Genomic DNA, 22590 nt, shown 5'->3' on the forward strand with positions numbered 1-22590 from the left:
TTTTTTTTTTTTTTTTTTTTTGCACCCCCGTATCTGAGCCACCAGCTAACCCTATTGGCTCCTATCTTCAAAATACATTCAGGGTCCCCCTGCCATCTGCTCTCCCCAGGTTTCTGGTGTAGCCTCCTGGCATTAATATTACTTTCAGCACATGTATATTTCAAACACACATCAGAACTGGAACCTTCTTGAGCAATCTAGCGGCCTTGTTGCACTTGGAAGAACAGCCGGCAGTTACAGGGGCCCATAAACCTACAGGGTGTGGTCTCGTCACCTCTCCAGCCTCACCTCCTATTGTTTGCACTGCCCAGCTCAGCCGTAGGCACAGTGCAAGCAGCTCACTTTCTCTGGATTGCTCTGCCCCCAGGTACCTGCACGGTTTGAGTTTTCACCTTCTTCACATGATGTTTAAACTTTCTCCATCACCCCCCACCCCAGGACTCCTTTTCTTGTTATATTATTGTTGTTTTTTCAGTTCACTTAACACTTTTCATTTATTCTGTAACTTATTTATCCTTCCTTCCTCATGTTCTCCCCCATCTCTGCCATATCCCTGATTTTTAGAACCATGTCTGGCTTGATGAATGAATGAATGAATGAATGAATGAATGAATGAATGGGAGTGAGTGCCTGAGGCCCCCACAGCACTCAGACCTGCTTGGGTGAGTAAAGGCATGGCAGTCCTGGGGAGGGAGGGTGGTCGGCTACCATAAGAACTGAGCTTGCTGCTGCTGAAACCCCGAGAGACCTTTCCCTCTCATCCTGTATTGTAAAGACACATCTCTCCCCTCCCAGCACTTTCAGTTCAAAAATCAGTGAAACAGGGCATCTCTCTTGCTCTCTGAGAGCCATGGCTTTGAGCGAATGCTGCCAGGCCAGCTCTCCCTGCAGGTTGGGAGGGTCTGCACCCTTGATTGAGGCTGGAGACTTAAGGGACCCTGTCTCAGTCAGAGCAAGGAGCAAGGGTGTCTGCCCACTGGCAGAGGCAACCTGTGCTTCTAGGTCTGATGGGAAGGCAGACAGGGTGATGGGAGGAGGCAGAGCCAGCTACAGATGGGGCCTCCCAGAGCGGCCCAGGGAGACAGGTGTGGGGAGATGGGGCAGGAGCACATGGAGACATCTCCCCCAGACAGGTAAGATGGCAGTAGATTGGGGCCATCTGTGCTGTTGTAAGACATTCTAAGTAGAGCCAGATTCCCAGCACAATGAAAACAACCCTTCGAAGGGAGGAGAGAGAGAGAGAAGAGGAGAGAAGAAAACAAATAGCAGCCAGCAACCTGCACACACACGCACACCTCATCTAATCATGAAAACATATTCCAGACGGTTCCAGAGCTGCCCTTGGGAGAGATGTTTGAAATGTGCATGTACATCCTGAAATGTTAGCTGTCAGGCCTCTCGGGAACTGGCTCTGCCTGAACAGACTTGTGTGGACCTTCATCCCATGAATGTTGAAAAGAGAATTTTTATAAGACAAAGCTAAACAGAACTGGTGACAATTGTTCTTGAAGGCCCTTCCCTGTTTTCTCTTCCTTATGTCTACCCACACCAGCTGCATTTCTCTCACTCCCCCAAGACACCATGGCTCTTCTGGAAGCTTGGAGGGCATTCTTCTCATTACATGGGGTCAGGAGTATAAGGAGGGAAGACGATTGTGGGGACAGGCCCGACCTCGGGTGTCGTAGGAGAACACAGAAGTGTGGAGCTGAAGAGCCACAATCGGGAGTCCGCTTCCTACAGGGCTGGTGAGCTCATCCCTGAGCACCTCAGGCCTCAGTCTTCTTGTCTGTGTAATGGGAATGATAGCAATCACATCTCAGGGCTATGATGGAGGTAAGCAGATGATGAGAATCAGGTCCCTGAGAAAGGCTTTGACATGAGGACCCTTTTCTTCACGAACTTGGACCTGGGTCAGTCCTTTTGACAGGAAATTGAGGAGCTGAGAGGTTAAATGACGAGCTGGGGTGCCCCCACACCACTTGCACCAGCTATGAAAAAGTCAGGGTGCCAGTGTGTACCTGGCTGTGTGACGGCCCCTGTAGCCCTAGTCACCTGCTGCTGATGGACCCCGGCCCCCAGGCACCAGCACAGGCGTTCAAGCAGGCAGGAAGTGGGTCAGGGCAGGGCTGCATGGGTCTTAGCTCTGACCCAAAAGCTTGTTTCTGGTGGAACATTTCCTTCCAACTAACAAACAATCATTATTTTTCTCCAGGCAAATGGAAGCTGGCCTCTGAGCGCCAGCAAGAGATCAGTAATAGTGGGTTATCGACAGACAGGGAGTGCTTAATAGGCCACAGACCCACAGGATCCCCGATGGATAAGGGCTGTGCTATTGATTATTGGAGGCCCTTCAAGCCTTCCCAGAGGGTATCCCTGCTCTATTTCTCCTGGGAAGGGCTCCAACAGCACCCCAAGCCATCAGCTGGACTGCAGGAGGGCTGTGCCCTGTGCCCCAAACCCCAAGGGGAAGAACCCGTAAGGAATGTGACAAACATCAAACGTGACAGACCAGCCACAAATCCTGGATATACAAGTCACAGTTCTTGTGTTTGCAAAACAGCAAACTTTGTGTCAGATGGAAAACAACCACCACAGAAGTGCTACCCCCACCCGTTCTCATCCCTTGGGAGCCAGAGTCCGTCTGAAAGAGCTCTCTTGTCTGGCTGAGCCCAGGGTCCTTGGGGCAGAAGGAAGAGGGTGACCACTGTCCACTCAGGCTGCACTGCACGGCCGGGGCCTGGAGTGACAGCGCAGAGGGACCTGGGAGGCCAGACAGGAGGATGGACCTAGGTCCATCGGGCCCTGGAAGGTCAGCCACACCCATAAATTTGTGGGGGAAATCTTGTGTGTGGTCCATAGCATTTATGTGATTTTTCAAAGGGGTCCATGCAAACTGAGTACCAGGGTCTGGGCCTCTATTTTGCCTGCCCCCCCCCCCCCGCCCCGCCCTCAGCCTCTAGTGCCCAGTGAGCAGCGGCTCCATGCCCTGTTTCCCTGGCACAGTGCTCAGCCAATAAAGCCCACAGGGCCTCTCCCAATGGCCCATCAACCCACGATACTCCTCCCCACTCCTGCCCGCCCATTCCCAATCCTCAGGGCACAGGAAGAGACAACTGGCCCTGCAAGCACCACTCCTGTGTGCCCGTGCAGCCTTCATACTGAGTGTCCCCAGGCCCCACTGTGTGTGCCCAGGCCTCACGCCTGCCAGTCAGGCAGGGCCTCTGCTGGGTGGCCTGTGTGACCCATGGGCAGTGCTTCCGGATGAGGAAATGGCCAGTGGCTCTGATGCTGAAGAGGAATCACCTCCTTGAAGGGATCCTAAGGCAGATTGAATGGCGGCCTTCTGGAATCTACAGAGGAAACAGGGTGATTAGGGGGCTCGGAAATGGTTCAGGGGAATGGAGGAACTGGAATTAGCCTGGAGAGGGGGAGGCCTGGGGGGTAATGGGGTGAGGGGCTGCCAGTGTGTGGATGGGCCAGGAAAATCTTGGTTTTGACAGTGAATTGGGAAGTCAAAGCTTCCTTGGGGAAATATTCACTTCTGGGTGGGATCAATGAGGTGAACTGCAGTCTCCCTTTGGGGTCACCTTAAGCAGGTGAGAGCACCATTGTACCAGAAAGGTGTGTGTACAGGCCAGGCAGGAGACGGGCGTGGACAGGATGAGCTCTCGAGGCTTCTGTCAGCCTGGGACCCTAAGCGTTCCTGCTGGGCTGTGGGTTAGTAAGCGGCAGCTGCAGGAGCCAGGACAGCCAGAAGGACAAGTCCAGGTGCTTCCAGGGGGATAAGAGTCAGGGAGAGGCAGGGAGCCTGGAAGTTAGTCCCACTGTGTGGGTCCAAGCTGAGTCTGGAGGAATGTGGAAGGCCCAGAGGCTGAGCCGAGCAGCTTGGCTGGGCCACAGGTACAGAGAGAGGAGCAGTGGGGCCCAGAAAGAGAGGGAAGGTGGTCGGTTCAGCATTAACTCGGTGATGGAGAAGGTGAGTTGACTCATGATGTTGGTGGAATAATGAGATGTTGCGTCAGGACCCCAGTCAGAACTCAAGCTGGGTTTTTCATTTCCCCCCAATGATGGAAAAGTTTATTAGATGCAGAACCAGCCAGCTAGACTGTTAGTCCTTGGTTTTTGGCACCCACAGCACCACAGACGGGTCTCCTCGGCCAAGCCATGTGGTGGGCTCTCTGGAGCTCACCCACCCAGTGCCTGTTCCATGAAGAACACCAGCATGTCACGACCCTGACCTCAGCCTTCTGCATGGCCCACTGTGTGTGCAGGGGCGGGCAGGGGTAGGCGAGGAGGGGAGCTGGATTTGCATTGACCCCCAGAAGGTCTCCCTGCTCTATTTCTCTCCTGGGCAGGGCTCCAATAGCACCCCAAGCGACCAGCTGCTCTGCAGGAGGTCCTGCTGGGGATGGTCATCTGAGGGCATGTCGAGTGTCTCGGATGACTGGAATGAGTGATACATGGCTGTCTTTCTCCGGGCTCTAGCCCCTTTCTGAGTCCCTGAGCCCACCTGAAGACCCTCAGGAGGTGGTCTGCAGTGAGGGCGAAGCTGGCAAAGGACCAAGGGGCTTTCGAGCCACCTGACAGGAGGGGAAGGCTGAAGACATCCTGGCTTAGCCCCACACTGAAGGCGATGGAAGATGGAAAGGAGTCTGCAGCTGAAGCAGAAGCAGCTGTGCCCCAAAGTCCTCTGTGGGGAAGGGCAAAGGTCATGTCCCTGGCAGTGCCATGGGTGGCAGCAGCTCTCGGGAGCACAGGCTCCGGAGGACTCTCAGGGGCCCAAGATTTATGGAGAGGAAGGCCCTGGAGATCTCGTAGAACCGCAGCCAGCCCCACCCAGAATATGGCGCCACAGGTACCACGGGCTGTGAGGGAGCACGTCACATTGGGGTCCTCTCTGTTTCACACCTGAAAACCAAAGGAGGCCTATCACTCTTCCAGGCAAGAACATGAATGAAGTGCTTTCTGGTCTCTCACCTGACAAATCCATTACCTGGTCACTTGCTCCCTTTAGGCTGTGCCTCAGTCCCAGCCATAAGTGGTGATTAATGAGCTGTGAGGGGGTCGAACCGCACAATTCTGACCATCTGTGCCCGGGAAGCCAGCCACAGACAACACTTGGGACTTGGACCCACAGGTCCTCCTGCCTCCACCCTCTGCCCTTCCAGGTCGTTCTTTGCCCTGACCTGTCACCACTGGAATCCTGGCCTCATCTCCTCATCTTGTCCAGATTGCACAAGGAGTGTGCTCTACTGCAGAGTGGGTTCCGGCTAGACCCCTCTCTTACCCAAACCCAAGATCTGGCATATGGTCCCAGAACCTGATGGAGCCCAGTCAAGGCTTTGTAGTCCTTCCTGATGTCAGTTCCTGCCCCAGACTCTGCACCTGGATTCTCCACCTGCCATGTGACTTGATCTGATGTGCACCTGGCCCTCCTGGCCTGGGAGCAATAGACAGGCTGGCGCCCCCAGGAACAGCCATGGTTACACAGGGAGGGCTCCAAGATACATGTGGACACTTCAGCTTTGGGGTCCAAAGTTCAAATCAAAGAAGAGTTAGCACATTTCTTTTTTATTGTTAGATCTTTTTCTTTAAACAATTTTAAATTGAGGTGACATCAGTTAATAACATTATGTAAGTCTCAGGTGTACAACATTGTAATTTGCTATCTGCGTGCTCACTATCAGTGTCTCGTCTCCACCTGTCACCATAGTTTGCATGGTTCTCATTGCTCTTGCCTACCATGAACCACAGGTGCAGCTACGAAGCACCCGCCACCCACACAGCCACAGACTGCACTGGATACGGGGGCACGAGTGGGCAGTCCAGTCGGGAAATGGAAGAGTTGTGCCCGGATCTAACCCACTCAACACTGCTAGGCATGTCTCTGCAGTTATTGTCTTATCAATGACTTATATCTGTCTCATAAATGCCTTTAAATCCTGGCCTCTTGTGAGGCCTAAAGTCAAGAATTGACATTTCTTCAATGTAAATAGGAAACACTACAGAATGAGATGAGGTCGGTTTTATAAAAAGTTGCTTTCTTGACTTTTAACCCTGCCATCTTGCTGACTATTTAATTCTACTTGCAAGTCTCTCGGGAACCAGCCTGTAATTTCTTCAGTGTGACACGGGGGTTTTAACGCAAACCATCCAACTCTCCAAATAGTGGCTCAGGTGAGCGGTGCCATGTCACTAAGTGAACCCCAAAGTTACCTGAGGGAGGGTCCCATGGCTGTGGGCGGGTGCAGCGCCCCTGCCTGTGAATGAATCCGCCTGGTGCTGGGCACTTGGAAAGCCTTTCCCAGGGAAACCACGTTAGTGACGGAGCTGGTCCCCGGCCGGTTCCCAGACGCATACTGAACCCACGATGTCTTCAAGGTAGCTCTGTGCACCTGCTCATCGCACTGCCATTTTAGAAACATCTCCCCTGGATGTCACAGCTGTGGGCTGGCCTCACGATGCACACCGAGGCCCAGGGAGGCCGAGGGCTGCAGGAGTCCCAGGAGTTGGACCTGGCGAGCAAGGCCCCGGGAGGCCGGCCCCTGTGCTGGTTCTTGGTCTGTGGTGCGGAGATGGGATTCCGGGTGGTGGGGAAGGGGGAGGGGGTGTGAGCGGCAGAGGTCGGGCTCTGCTCAGGAGCAGAGAGAGGAGAGGACTGAGGAGATGGGCCGCGGAGGGAAAGAAGTGGGGACCACGACCTCCCTCTTCTCCTGTCTCACGAATCCCAGCTTTCCCTTCCTTGTCGCAAGCCTCCCTCTCCCTCCCGCCCCCCTCCCCTCCCCGGCCCTCCATCCCTCAGCTGCTGCCCCAGCCTTGGGCCAACTCCAGGTGAGAGAAGGAGGTGGGAGAGGGGTCACCCAGGCACAGCTGACGCCGCTGGAGGGAAGACACGCCCTCCTTTGCCGGCTCACAGGGGAAGGAAACACTCCAAGGTGCAGGAACGAGGGCTCCCTTCTTCAAAGAGGCCCCGCCCCGGCAAGCCGCTTCTGGAGGCTTACAGAGAACCTTCTAGGTTGCTCAAGCAGTTAGAGTGTGAGTGTGCGAGTGAGTGTGCAAGTGTCTGAGTGCGCGTGTTTGTGCGCGAGTGTAAGTGTGCATGTGTGTGTTCGCGAGTGTGTGTGTGTGAGTGTAGGGGTGTGAGTGTGTGTGTGTGTAGGGGGCACAAGTAGCTTCATCACAGTCACCTCACCTAGGTTACCTTAAACCCAAGCTCCCCTGGCGCCTTCAAAGTGTTCAAATGATAGACACCCACTTGACGCCGACGCACAGACACGGCGACGCACAGGGACGCCGACGCCCAGAGACGCCGACGCTCAGAGAGGCCCACGCACAGACACGCCCACGCCCAGAGACGCCAACGCACAGAGACTCCGACGCACAGACACGCCCACGCCCAGAGACGCCGACGCCCAGAGACGCCGCACAGAGAGGACCACGCACAGAGACGCCCACGCACAGAGACTCGGACGCACAGAGACTCGGACGCACAGACACGCCCACGCACAGAGAGGCCCACGCACAGACACGCCCACGCACAGACACGCCCACGCACAGACACGCCCTGCCCAGAGAGGCTGTGGAAGGGACAGGCACTGAGGCGCTGTGTCGGCTTCTTTGCTTTACCTGCGACCTCCCTGCTCGCTTCCTCAGGCTCATTTCCCCAAACCACGAAGGTGTTCAGGATCCGGCTCCTCAGTGAGGAGAGAAGACCCCTGCATTGCCCTTGTCTCCGCAGCTGAGCAGACTCCCCTCCCGCGGGCAGGCCCGTGTCACTCGTCGCTCAGAAAACAGTCACGGTAGGGATGCCCCCCAGGCCTCCCACGGAGGCGGTGCCCTCTGCCCTCCCTGCCCCGTGTCCCCTCCTCCCTCCACCTGCTCAGGACCATGGTTTTATTTTCTGTCTCTGCTTGGTCCCCTTCCTCCCTGCTCACAGGACACGGGAGAGGTGCCGCTGGCGCCGGGCCTTGCGGGACGCAGCGGAAGTGGACAGACTGGCCCTGCGTTGTCCAGCGCTGCACGGGGCTCGAGCCCATGTGCTTCCAGAGCTGCCGAGAGCAGGGATGTTCGGGTGGAGGAGAGCTGCTGAGGCCGCGGGGACGTATTTATAGAACCAGGCCCAGAGAGCAGCACGCTCAGAGCCCTGGAACCTTCCCTCGGTGCGAAGTTTCTAAACACAGAGCCGTGTGGCATCTGGTCCGAGGCAAGGTACGCTAATTCCCTTTAAATCCACTGAGAATTTTCTAACAAATGCTGACCAGTCTCAGCCCTACTTCCTCTCACCACCTACTGGGTCCTGCTGCTGGTCTCAGTGGTGGGTAGTGGTCCACCGGCAGGGAAACCCGGGAGCAGGCAGGTGAGCCCCTTGCAGGTGACGCAGCATCTCTGTGACTGAGCCAGTCAAGGGCTAGGATCAGCGGCGGCGGAGGAAAGGGGAAGGCGGCTCGCACTTGGCGTTCATGAACACGGTGACGTCTGAACTGTGGCGTCGCACCTCCACGAAGTAGGGGTCAGAGCGCCCATTTTACAGGTGAAGAAACAAAGGCTCGCCTTAACCGGTTTGGCTCAGTGGATAGAGCGTCAGCTTGCGGACTGAAGGGTCCCAGGTTCGATTCTGGTCAAGGGCATGTACCTTGGTTGCGGGCACATCCCCAGTAGGGGGTGTGCAGGAGGCAGCTGATAGATGTTTCTCTCTCATCGATGTTTCTAGCTCTCGATCCCTCTAAAATATCAATAAAAAATATATTTAAAAAAAAGAAAAAAAAAAAGAAACGATATCCCTCTAAAATATCAATAAAAAATATATTTAAAAAAAAGAAATGAAGGCTCAGGAACTTGCCTAACATTACTCATAAGTGATGGAGTTAAGATGCTAGGAAGGTGGAGGACGGTGGCCCCTGTCTCCAGATTTCAGATGTGCAGTTAACTCATTACCCCCAAAGCTAGTGGGCTTTCAGGCTGTGCTTGGTGACGGCTCCTTTCTCCCATCTGGGCACACAGCTTCCTCTATCCCAAGTGTGGGAGTCCTCTCAGGTAGTTAGGAAATGCCTCACCCCTGCCTGTCCGTCACCCTGCATGAAATGAGGCCGTAAAGGAACGGTGGTGTGTGCTGACACCCTGTCTGTCTCATGAGAAGGCACGTTGCTCCTTCAGCCCTGTGATATGTGTTCTCTCCTGTGTGAGATGAGGACGTTGGGGCTTGTTGAGGCTGAGGGACTCGCTCAGTGTCCCACAGATAGTGAGAGGCCCGGCTGAGACCCCCACCTCTGGAGTGTCCGCCCGGGTCAGTGCTATTGACTTCCTGCCCTGGCAGCCTGTGGGCGTGGTGGTGAGATCAGCGCTGCGTGCTCAGTCTGGTGTGATTTCACTGCTTCTCAATCGACTGCTCCACATCTGACGGCCTGGCCAGTGTGGTGGTAATAGGATTTGAAGGGTAAGGTGGCCCCGGCTTGGCCCAGCCCATTCGTCCCGCCCCCAGCACATGAAGCCTCCTTCTAGCCTAGTGGTTTTTTTGTTTGTTTGTTTTTAATATTGATTTCAGAGAGGAAGGGAGAGAGAGATAGAAACATCAGTGATGAGAGAGAATCATTGATCAGCTGCCTCCTGCACGCCTCCCACTGGGGATTGAGCATGTGCCCTTGACTGGAATCGAACCCGGGACCCTTTAGTCCGCAGGCCGACACTCTGTCCACTGAGCCAAACCGGCTAGGTCCCAGCCTAGTGTTTGAACATGGAGCTGCGTGGCCAGGGTGCAAGGTGGGTGGCCTGCCCCTCTCTGACCTCTGGAGGCCGGGACCACTGACATGGCCCTTCTCCTGGGAAGTCAGAGCAGGAGGCCAGGGTGGCAGGACCAGCCACGAGGAGAGGAACAGCGTTGTCTGAGAAGGTTCCACTCTCTGACAACTTAAACTCCTCTCATCCTTAAGGGCCTGTCTGAGGCCTTCCCTTCTGGGAAACTCATTTCTCTTTCCCTCTCCCTTCCAGAGCACGTGTTGTGTGCTCTACACACTCTGGAACTCCATTCGATGAGCTTCAGAGAACACAGTCCAACTCCTGGCCAACTGAGGAAATCCTTCTGGTCACCCCTACAGTGTCGTCTTCTGCTTGGCTGCTTACCTCTCAGGCCCATTCCTCGATGAGTCAGCACTAGGCATTCAAACATTCCTCCTCTTTCTGACCAGAACTGTGCCTCTGGTGACTGCCTGTCTGAGACCCACCCTCTGGACTTGGCCCATGGCAACCTCCAGATCTTTGAAGAGACCTCTCAGGGCCCCAACAAAACCAGGGGAACCTCAGCAAAACCTAGGAAATGTGTTTACTAGAGGCTGTGCCTTCAGAAGGCTATTTGCAGTTACATTGGGGTATATCAGTTTGAAGTTTAAATGGCATCGTTTTAGTAGCAACTCATAGAATATTCAGATCATCTCCCATTAGCATTGAAAATGATGACCAAGTCTCATTAAAAACAAAATCAACCTTAGAAATATACAAATTATCCAACTGTAGATTTAAAAACCCTTTTCTTGCTAACATTACATGTGTAGGGCTGGAAGCTTGATGTTAGAGGATGGGGCGTGCCATCCACCTCTCCCTCCCACTCAGGCTACCATCTAAACAAAGACCCTGTGCAGGTCAGACAGGACTGATGCATGTCAGGACTGGTAGGAGACATGCATCTTGGCTTTCCAGGGAGATGCTGGTATGAGAGAAACTGGACAGGAGGGAGTGGGAATGGGCAGAAGGGGTTGTGGAGGCTTGCTGCTGCTTCTGTGTGCAGCCTACAGTGAACCCTTAGCCACAGGCAGAGGAGTTACCATCCTGTGTAATGAATGGGGGACAGAGGCTCAGCAAGATTAAGGCACAGGATACAGCAGGTCCAAACCACACTCCTTCCACTGTGGCCCTTGCTTGCTCATTCCAGTTTTATCCAATGTGTGGAAATCTCAGGTGCCCAGGTCACTGGGTGGTCCCCAGGCCCAGACCACGCCTCTTGCCCCTCTCACCTTCACCCCACCCTAGGGCCAGGCTGGAGAACCAGAGGCCCTTGGCAAGGGTGCTGAGCTGAGCTGAGCTGAGCTGTCCTGTCCTGGTTCCCAGTGTGTGACCCCCTGGGATGCAGAGGGAGGAGCAAGGATTCAGTGCCTCACTCACCTGCTGCTCTGAGGCTAGAGACCTGCCCCCTCTCCCAGAGGCTCAGTGCCTGGTGCCTCTGGAGCTGGGAGAACACGTCCCTGTCCCTTCACCCTGCCTGGACTGGTGATCAAGGTGTCCTTTCAATTTAGCAAAGAAAGGGTGACGGCGGCCCCCACATACTGGTCAGGGAGGCACTTTAAAGAAAGGTACTGGGTGTAGTGGCATCTTTCCTCTCATTAAGAGTCATGATAGCCCGCCTGGCATGGCTCAGAGGTTGAGCATCCACCTATGAACCAGGAGGTCACAGTTCAATTCCTGGTCAGGGTACATGCCTGGGTTGCAGGCTCCATCCCCAGTAAGGGACAATGCAGGAGGTGGCCAATCAATGATTCTCTCTCATCATTAATGTTTCTATCTCTCCCTCTAGCTTCCTCTCTGAAAAAAAAAGTCATGATAATTTTAGCAGCAGATTTTACTGGGGCCCCACTGTCACTCAGCAGTCTCTCAGCCTCGCCCTGACCTGGGGCTGGCTACCCCTGTGCCTGCCCGTGCGCTTGGCTTGTTCACTTGAGTCTAATCGTGCAGGAGAGTGGCTGGGGTGACCTGGGGTAGTGACCCGCTGCGCAGATTCAACCGGCAGCTCCATGGTCCTGCATGTGGGGTTTCTGTTGTCATTTCTGTCCTCAGATGTCACTCCCTGCCCACTTCTAGCTTTAAATAAACGCCCCCCCTTAACCCTTGCAACAACTTTTATTCCCATTTTACAAATGAGGACACTGAGGCATAGAGTTTCAAGAAAGTACAGGGTCAGAATTCAAATCGCAGCCTGTCAGATTTCAGGGCTAGAGACCCAAACACAGCCCTATTCAGCAGTTATAGTCCATGGCAACACGTGTTTGGTGAAGGAATAATGGGACACATGAATGAACCCGTGAGTGAGTGAGCAACAGGCACAGAAGCCATCCTCTAGGGCTGCAGTCTCCCTGAAGGGCGGTCACATGGGTGGGAGGTGATTGCAGGGTCAAGTTAGGAATGGAGAGTGGCCTGCTCTGGCTTGAGCATATTAAGAAAAGGCCTGAATTTGTGAGAGGGAGGTAGACCTTGAAGGTGGCATTGCTTCAGGTACCTGCTCCATCCTGGGCTCTGGTGTTTGAGCTTTCTGAGAGCAGAGCCTGTGTTGTGGTCTCACTTTTTCACCCGATTCCTGGGAAAAAGTGGCTGTTAAATGGATGCCCACACAAGTCACTCATGAAATCTGAGTTTGTTCATTGTCATGGGAGGCCAGGCCTTGGTTTCACAGTCTGCCTTTGGGGAGGCTCTAGCTGCCAGCACATCCTGCTCCTCCCCTTCTACCCACCGCTGCCCTCCTCCTCCTCCTCCTCCTCCTCCTCCTCCTCCTCCTCCTCCTCCTCCTCCTCCCTCCCCCTCCTCCACCCCCTCCTCCTCCACCTCCTCCCTCCCCCTCGCAGAGAAACAAGGTGGGTCCTGGCTCTGAGGGGAACTTCTGTCCATGTAAAATTCCATTGTTAGACTCAGTTCTCTGAAAGCCTTCCAGGGATGACATTCTGGAGTGGAGGGTGCAGCCAGGGTGGGGTTTGCCCCCTCCTCCCTGGGACACCCAGAAAGCCACTGAAACCCTGTCCCGTGCCCCTTTCTCCAGCAGGTGACTGCTAGCACAGCTGGCAGAGTGAGCTGCTTTCTTTGCCCAGACAGCAGGCGCTGGAAATTATTCAGGAATAACAAACAAGCCAGAAACATTTGCATACGGAATCACGCAGAACAATACTTGTTATTTAAACCATCTCTGGTTGGCAACTAGAAGTAAAAAGCAGCTGCGATAGATCTGCAATGCAAATCAGCCTGATTTGGAGCTGAGCCCTGGATGGTTTGGGGGTGGGGGCTCTTCTAGAGCCGGGGAGGGAAGGAGTGTCTTGTCTCCAACCCCCCAGGACCCCTCTCTGTTCTCCCACATTTTCCCATTCTCTCCTTTCCTCCCTTCCTCAGCGATTAATGGAAACAATTTGTCTTGTAATGTGACTTTAGCTTATGAATTCTTTGTCTCACTCTAATCCTTTAAATTATCTGCATAATAAAATATGTATCCAGTGATTTCAAGTCATAATTTGATCTAGGGAAAGTGGGGGCGAGGGGGAGGTAGGTGAGCCGAAGGGAGTCTTCTCATAATTTGTACCTCTTCATTTGTCATCCATCCATCTATTTATTTATTTACTTATTTATATATGTATTTATCTTAATGATCTTCCTCTTGACTCCTTCTCCCCTCTGCCCAAAGCACTTCCTTCCTGTGCCTGGGTTCGGGCCTGAGCAGGGCATTGCAGGGAGGAGGCAGGCGAGGTGGCCTCCCTCTTAGCTGCAGCAGCAAGGGTGGCAGTTCAGGGAACTAGGCTTTGACTGCCTCCGTCTCTGAGATGTAAACCCCAGGTCTGCCATCATCTGCCGGTGGGCATTAAGGGGGTGACATTTCAGTTTACTGGCCTGGGTGGGTGGTGCCTCTCATCTGCATACCATCAAATGACAACTCACTGCAAAACACCAGCCAGTCCTTCTAGGGAGTCTGCGCAAGCTTACCACCATTTCCCCAAAACCATTTAAGGGTGACCTTCCCTACTGTCCATCCTGAGACTGGTTCCTCTGGAGCTGCAAACCCCAGTGGGCCATGCACTCAGCCCACCTTCCTCAAAGCCCCCCGAGTCCCCCATGGAAGTCCTGAAGGATCCTCCTCTGGGCCAGTGTATAATTGTGCATCTTGAAGCTTGCACACAGCCCTGAGCCTGTACATGACACAGAATCTGCACATGGCACTGTATCTGCAGGAGACCCTGGGACTGAACACAGGTACTGAGACATCACAGGGTACTAACCAGTGGATCATCTGGATCATGGGCCTTCTGTTGTGCTTGCCTGGAGTGTGTGTGTGTGTGTGTGTGTGTGTGGGGGGGGGGGGGGTTATAATTTCCACAAAAGCACCATAGAATACTTGGCCCAGTCCTCATACCGTTCTAGTTTGCATATTGTGTGCTATTCCCCAAAGGAGCCATACCTGTGCTCCTAGGACAGGGCGCACACCCTCGTCCACCATGCAGGCAGCACCTGGGTGAACACTGACCGCTTGGTGTGCCGGGCATCTTCCTCAGTCTCCTCCAATGATTATTCTGTCCCAACCAACACCATCTTCACCTGACCCCACCTTTAATGTGTTGACTAAATGTCCAAAGCTGTAGAAAACTTTTGTAAAAATTTGAGTCAAACAGAGGCTATACCTGGAAGCAAGATCTTAACAGACTGAGAAAACTGCTTCTGAGAATAACAATTTTGCTGTTTCTTTTATGCATTTGAGATTCAGGAGAGAACACAAGGAAGATTTCATAAGGATGGCTGAGGAAGCGAGGGGGGTTTGGGTTACAGGGTACTCTCTGGGGGGTGGTCACGCTCTAGAGAAGGGGTCCGAAAGGGGGCATTGCAAAGAGGCATTCACCTAGATGCGCAGAAACAATGGGCAGAGCTTGCTTTTGGCCAAGGTAACCTTTCTTTTCTTTTCTTTTTTTTCTTTTTTCAAAAGTACTTGGACATTTTAATGAACTCCCCTCCATGTAGCTTCAGGCTACCAGGATACAGGCCCCACCAACACCCTTAATCTTCTCCTCGGCTCTTCTGCTGAAGAACTTGGCCTTCACAATGACAGGCTGCTTTGGGAGCTTTCCCTTCCCCAGAAGTTTGTAGTAGCCCGATCGGAGCAACTCCAGTCTTGCTTTTGGCAGCATTCACCCGTGTCTGCTCACTGACCAGGGTCCACAGTTTATCAAGGTTGACAGTTGGGCAGAAGCTCTGGTTCCTCTTCATGTGGTAATGCCTCATATCAACTTTCCCAAAGTAACCTGGGTGATATTTGTTGAAGTTGATCCTGTAATGATGCAGGCCGCCAGCATTCCCGCGGCCCCCTGGGTGCTTCCTGTGCTTGCCGATGCGGCCGTGGCCGTGGCTCACGTGGCCCCGAAGTTTGCGGGTCTTCCTCAGTCTGGATGGCATGTTGGCGGCCGAGTTGCAAGAGGGAGGCTCTTCCGAAGTCTCGCCCCCAGGTAACCTTTCAGTAAAGAAGTTGTCGGCCTGCGGCATGGCTGCCCACACTGACCTCCCAGTGAGGAATTTATGATCAGATCACTGAGGTTACTTCCTGTAGAGCCCCTTTATCATCCACAAATGTAAACCCGTGTGCCACAGGAAGACGACCCCCAGCTTCCTGCTCAGTGGAGTCCATGAATGAGATGCCAGGGAGGCCCAGGAGCCTGGCACTTGCTGGGGAAGAGCCGCTGAGGGAAGGAGGGAGCAGGATGTGGCCTTCCAGGGGCAGTAGGGGTCTCTGAGCAGATGAGCAGCAGGGACTCTGTGGCCACGTAGGGAGGTGAGGCCAGGACTGGCAGCGAGGCCCTCTTTTATCCAGCGTGACTGTGTAGCTCATTTGGAGGCAAAACCTGCCCTGAGCTGAGGCTATTTATAATCTTTTATTTATTCCATTATGCGAGAATATTCATGGACCTCCCTGAAGGTGGATTCATGTGCCTGGTGCAGAGAGCTGGCCTGGACCTGGCACGGCTGTTGCACACCAGGGGGATAAGCGGTGTCCTGTTGCCTCCCTAATATCTGAAAACCTTCTGAATTCTGGGGTTCAGGATAAGGCGCTGTGTATGAAGGGGTGGCATCAGACACAGGAGGGCAGGGACAGACAGGCAGAAGTTGGAATGGCGGTCTGGGTAGACCAAGGAATAGGAGCTTGGGTGGCATGTTGGGCATGAGGGAGGCTCAGTAGAATGACTGGAGAGTGGGTGCAGGAGCTCTTTACTAGGAATGGTGATGAGTTTTGAATGAGACATTTTCCTTTTGGAAATTTAATTTAGAAGGAAAGCCCGACTGTGTGGTCTTCCCTGGGAAAACGGGCTGAGGCTGCAACAGAAGAGGTGCCAGGGGGAGCTGCTGGGGTCCTGCATGTGGAAAGACCGATGGCTCAGGGTAGTGGGTTTGTGTCTGGCCGCCCAGGGCTGCTGCAGCCTCTCCTTGGCCTCTGGATGTGAGGGGCTGCCCCCTGTGTGGGGCTGCAAGGAAATCCTGTCAGTAGGGCAGGACGGCATAGCCCCAGGTCTTCTGTTAGGGACTCTGCACAGCTGTCTGGGGGTTGGGCCTGGGCTCAGTGGATCCCACCTTGAAAAACGGCTTCAGGCAGCACCCTTTCCAGAACCAGGATTGCATCCTTCCCGGGACACCCCTCTCCATCCATTCCACCCCTCACTGTCTAGGCTGAGTCTTCTCACCCTGCAGTCCCGGGAAACCAGCGACAGTGCAGAGGCAGGGAAACCAGGAATGATGGGAAGCCACATGGCATGGTTGTGATACCCCAGTGCTTGATCTGCTCACAGGAGACGGACAGACAGTGCCTTGCTGTCTGAAGTAAAGGCTCTCCCCCCCACCCCCCCCCCGCCAAAGAATAGTGGAATTGGGCAAACCTGAAACTAATATTCAGTCCACCCTCCTCACTTTATAAGGGGAGAAACTGAGGCAGAGTGAGGGAAAGTGGTTCTGGGCCTGACTTCCAGGTTCCTTTTCCCTCCTGAGTCCTGCACTCTGGCTCCTCACCAGCCCCCCTACCTTGCCTTCTTCCTCACTCCAGGCTAAAAAAAGTCCCCCATCCTGAGGACTCACACATTTTAAATATTTGGAGACTGTTGTCACTCTGGTTGTTGCTAGCCAGCAATCCAGCATGCATATTTAGAGACTTACCTGCTCCCTCTCCCCTCCTCCCACCCTGTGATCCTGGGGCTGCCCAGCTGGGCTCAGTTCTCCCACCCAGGAGCCTGGGCATCTGGAGATGTGTGAGGGTGGGAGGGGTGGTTTACAGGGAGCTGAACACGGGGAAGAGCTTCTTGCCCACTCTGAGCAGGACTGGAGTCTATGCCCTCCACCTTTCAGCCTGGACAGTGGCCGTGGGCACCCCAGTCAGTGAGGCCCCCTCACGTTAGTGAGGACGTTGGAGCAGTGCAGCCACTGGATCCAGGGCGATCCTGGGCCAGTTATTCAACACCTGAGCCTCAGTTTTCTCATCTAGAAAGTGGTATACCAGTCACCACCTTAAAGGGAGAGCAGGACTGGAACCTCCATGGTTACCTGATCTGTTACTGATGGCATCTTCTGACCCCTAAAGTAGGACAGGCCTGACAAGGCAACTTGGGTTGACAATGGGGACATTATTTAAAAATAATCCATGAAAAATCCAGAATGCTTAGTTGGGTTGTTCATTGGTGAAAATAGGTATTTAATTATAATTATTAACTAGTAAATGTAAATGCCACCTATTTGGCATGTTTTAGTTTAGTTTACATACTATATTTTCATTGACTTCCCATAAGTATTAAGGTAAGAGTTATTATTGTGGAGTTTCCCATTTTATAGATGAGAAAGCTGAGTTCAGAAAGGTTAAGTGAATTTACCAAGGTGATCTAGTGGGCAGAACCAAGACTCAAATCACCCAGTCTTATCTTCTAGCCTAGTTAAGGCTTGCTCCATAGTACGCTATTCTAAAACCAGGAAGATAACTTGTGTCCTTACCTACCAAATCCATTCCCTTGTAAAGATTTTATGCCTTCCAGAATTAGAATCAGATGGACAAATACACTGTACTATATTCATGCAATGGACACTACATATCAGTACAAATCAATAAGTTAGAGCTGTGATATTCAACCTTTTCATCTCATGGCACACATAAACTAATTGCTAACAGTCTGTGCACACCTTGACGATCTGACAAAAAAAATAGGTATAATTTTGGTTGACATACAAAAGTAATAATAGTAATTACCTACTCTTTTTATTTCAAAGTGACATTTTAAAAACCATGTGCCTATACTTGTATATAAGGATTTCTGGTACCAAGAATTAACCAATCAGACACACCTTATTATGAGATGTGACCAATAAGATGCAACTCTATTATATGACCTGTATTTATGGTTCAAGACAGTGCATTCATATGGGATGGCTATTGTTGTGTTGGCTGTTGTCATTTTTTTTACAATCTAAGGGAAAAGAGGTCAGTGCTCCTGACTAGTCAGGTACTGCGGGTTTTAAAATCCTTGCGGCACACTAGTTGAAAATCGCTGAGCTAGAGCTATATATATATATCGCAACGTGGGATTGAGGGAACATATGTTGAGAGAGAAGTGAGTTGCAGAGGAATATACATATATGATACCAGTATATGTTTAAAAGGATCAGAATCATGTTTTAAAAGTAATAGTGTGTGCTCACCACACAACTCAGCAATTGCAGTCTTAGCTACTCCCAGCAGCAGAACAAAAACTTATGTTTACACAAAAGTGCTACACAAATGTTCAGAGCAGCTTTATTTGTCATAGCCGCAAACTGGAAACAACCCAGGTGTCCTCCAGTTAAATATACCCTGATGCATCCAGATCATTGAACACTAGTCAGCAATAACAAGGAACAATCAATAGATGCAACAAGCTGAATGCATTTCAAGGGTGTTCTATTTAGTGGGGTTGAGGGTTAAAGCCGCCCTTTAATGCTTATATGCCATGATTCCACCCACATAACTTGAAATGGCAAAATAATAGAAATGGAGAACAGATTAGTGGTTACCAGAGGCTGTGGCTGTGACTGGGAAAGGGGTCCTTGTGATGGAACTATCTGCTCTGTGTCTGACATTGGTGTGGTCCCCTGAATATTCACGAGGTATACTTGCACAGAACTAACCACTCACACATGCTCACACACAGGAGTGCTTGTAAACCTGGTGAAATCTGCATAAGGCCAGTGGGTTGTCTCAGCATCACTTTTCTGGTTTTGATCATTGCATTACGGTTTTGCAACATGGAAGAAACTGGGTGAAGGGTATTCAGACTCTATTATTTCTTAAGCACTGTGTGTAAACCTGCAGGTATCTCAAGATAAAAACTTAAAAAAAAAAAACCCCAAAAAAACCCCCAAAAACAAAAACCTAGAGAGATAGGAAAGACCCAGTTTAGCATGGTGGTAACAACTGGGGTGGGAAACAAGAAGAGAATGGTGTTGACTTACGCTGGTAGTTTTCAGCACATTCGATACTTCCTTTCCTAAGTTAGGTGGTAGATACATGGCTGCTATGATCTTTGGTATTTGTTTGCCAAGTCTGAATTACTGGTATTCCATAGTTAAAGTAACAAAAATGACCCAAACCCTCTGTTTTGAGGAGAACTAGAGCAGAGTAACAAGGATCAGTGGTGAGTGTGTTGCATCTTGTGTCTGCGTCCAGCCTTTTTGAGTGAAAAGCTGCCGTCTTTGGCTACTTGGCATAGAGTTTGAAGAACGCCTGGAACTCAGTGACATGACAATGGTGGCTCTGCACAGTCCATCCCTGTCGACCACGGCATTGTTCCAGCCACTGGAGGAAGGTCTTAAACAGGTGATGTTATTTTAAGCAGCATAAATCAGGGTCTGTGCTCTGTCTGACCAGCGTCTCAGAGGGCTCTTGCAGCTAAACTCCGTCTCCCCAGCTGAAGCTGGACAGTGGGCAGGGAGGATGAGAGGGAGAGAGAGGGAGGGCTGGAGGGCATGGACTGTGCCCGGCTGGGGATTGTTGGCAATCAGTGAGGACAGCTGAGCAAAGCCCAGGGAAGCAATGGAATGTTTCCCAGGAGCTCTGTGTTTTGTTTGGAAATTGCAAGGATTTGGTGTCTGTCAAGTGTCATTAGTGTTGGGGACCTGGGCTGGCCTTGAGAGCCAGGCTCTGTCCCTGCTCTGCAGGCTGACCTGATAAGTGACTGGGGGATTATGACTCAACAACACTTACATTGAAATAGCAGCAGCCACTGTCTCCAGGATTTCTTGCTCCAGCTTTGCTGAGAATAAATTACTCATGATCCCACAAGGTCCTTTCTCTACCTGGTGGCCACTGTAGCCTAACCAGGCGCCCAAGTACCCAGGCCAGAGCCCAAGCCCAGGGCAGGCAGCATACTTTGTCTCTGAAGTCAGCCACTGGCCCTAAAATGGGAAGAGACTAAAGATTTAGGTCAACCTTCAGAGAGGACGGAGAGGAAGCAGACTGCCCTTAGTTTGGCCACACTGCCTTCCTGGCTGGTTGTATCTCACAGGCTCTGCAACAACGGGGAGGTCTAAGGCTGGAGAAGAGCAGGGAAAGAACAGAAGGGTCAGCTGGGGGTCATAGTGCTGGAGTGGTTTGCATCTGTCCTGAGTGAAGGGGCTGGCCCTCAGCAGCCTCCCCCATGTGGTGTGTGGTGGTATGGGAGGGGCAGCACGGCTCACATCCCGGAGGGCCATGCACCTGGCTCCTGTGAGGACAGGGGAGAGGGGCTCACATCCCGGAGGGCCATGCACCTGGCTCCTGTGAGGACAGGGGAGAGGGGCTCACATCCCGGAGGGCCATGCACCTGGTGCCTATGAGGACAGGGGAGAGGGGCTCACATCCTGGAGGGCCATGCACCTGGTTTCTGTGAGGACAGGGGAGAGGGGCTCACATCCCGGAGGGCCATGCACCAGGTGCCTATGAGGACAGGGGAGAGGGGCTCACATCCCGGAGGGCCATGCACCAGGTGCCTATGAGGACAGGGGAGAGGGGCTCACATCCCGGAGGGCCATGCACCTGGTGCCTATGAGGACAGGGGAGAGGGGCTCACATCCCGGAGGGCCATACACCAGGTGCCTATGAGGACAGGGGAGAGGGGCTCACATCCAGGAGGGCCATGCACCTGGTTTCTATGAGGACAGGGGAGAGGGGCTCACATCCCGGAGGGCCATGCACCAGGTGCCTATGAGGACAGGGGAGAGGGGCTCACATCCAGGAGGGCCATGCACCTGGTTTCTATGAGGACAGGGTAGAGGGGCTCACATCTAGGCGGGCCATGCACCAGGTGCCTATGAGGACAGGCTAGAGGGGCTCACATCCAGGAGGGCCATGCACCTGGTTTCTATGAGGACAGGGGAGAGGGGCTCACATCCAGGAGGGCCATGCACCTGGTTTCTATGAGGACAGGGTAGAGGGGCTCACATCTAGGAGGGCCATGCACCAGGTGCCTATGAGGACAGGCTAGAGGGGCTCACATCCAGGAGGGCCATGCACCTGGTTCCTATGAGGACAGGGCTCTGGGAGCTGGGTATCGTACACCCTGCATGATTGTATGTGAGTGGGCCTGAGCACGTGCAAAAGCAGTCATCTTGAGCAAATGTTTGGGAAGCAGCTGATCTGCATTAGGTACCGTGGGAAAGTTTTCCAGATGGGATGAAACCTCACAGCAGTTTTGCAGGTGGGATTTTACCTGCTGCATAGATGCTTCAGGGAGATGCCAGTGTCTGCTTCCCACTACAGAGCCCATGACTGTCATTCACCCATCATATCTGACCAGTGGTAAGGTGGTGGGAGACAGGAAGGGCAAGCTTTCACCACCTGTCACCTGCAGCTTAGGAAGGTCAGGGCTCCTTATAGATCTGCTACCCACAGGCAGCCTTCCTCTTTGTCCTGGACTATTGTAAAAGCTGGCAAGAAACTGGCCAGAGTGCCCTCACATCAGAGGATCCCTGTACCTGTTAGAGGTTCCATGTATGGGATGGAGGGGGTGGCAGAACAGAAGGGGGAGGAGGGAAGGGCAGCGGGGCTGGGGGGAGTGGGAGAGGTAATGGGGGGAGGAGACTCCAAGAAGCAAAGAGGGGTTTTCTTCTGCAGAGCAGGTCCCTGGGCTGCTGCTTGCTCTCACACTTGTCTTCTGGATAATGGTACCCCAAGTGTTGACTTCCGGGCACTATTTGGAAAGCAGGACGTGATTGGGAACAGGCCATAGACTCGCAATGCAGGCGTTATGCACTGTTGGCGATTCCCAGTGGGCCCACCCACTCCCTCCTTAGACCTTCAGGGTCTATTCTCCAGCCCAGATAGCTCCCTCCCTGGTTCTCAAGGAACCCAGGTCCTTTCTGCCTGCCCTTCGGACAATCCTGTATTTCCGAAAGTCCCCAGCCTTCTCAGGTTCCAGTAATAACTCCTCAGCACCTTTCTCCCCACAAGCTAACACCATCCTCACACTTCCTCTCTCCTGTTAGCTGCCTTCACACCTCAGGCTGGTGGGCTCCTCTTGTCCCACACCCACATCCTCTTAGATTGCAGAATCCCAGGATGTCTGTTTCCATCATTATGTTTCCTGTGGGCTCACTCCTCCATCATTCTGCACGTTGCTCCCACACCCACAGGACAGGGCTCTCAGTAACAGGTAGTTCTTTCAAAGAGTTAGAACACGTTTGCATGCCTGTGAGCTGGGGAGGGACAGAGGAAGGGAGTAGGAAAGATTTCTACTTCACAGCATTGCTTGCCAAAGCGTTACGTTATTTGACTCCAGATAACACGGTAATTAATAATGTAATAGGATGCAATCTATAGGCACTCAT

The 22590-nt window shown here is 52.8% G+C and overlaps 1 pseudogene; it reads right to left on the bottom strand.

Moving 5' to 3' along the window:
* Positions 1–14712: 14712 nt before the first annotated feature.
* Positions 14713–15220, bottom strand: LOC118673031 (annotated as a pseudogene).
* Between the last annotated feature and the right edge of the window lie 7370 nt (positions 15221–22590).

The sequence above is a fragment of the Myotis myotis genome, unplaced genomic scaffold, assembly GCF_014108235.1.
Source record: "Myotis myotis isolate mMyoMyo1 unplaced genomic scaffold, mMyoMyo1.p scaffold_m19_p_18, whole genome shotgun sequence".
NCBI classification, from domain to species: domain Eukaryota; kingdom Metazoa; phylum Chordata; class Mammalia; order Chiroptera; family Vespertilionidae; genus Myotis; species Myotis myotis.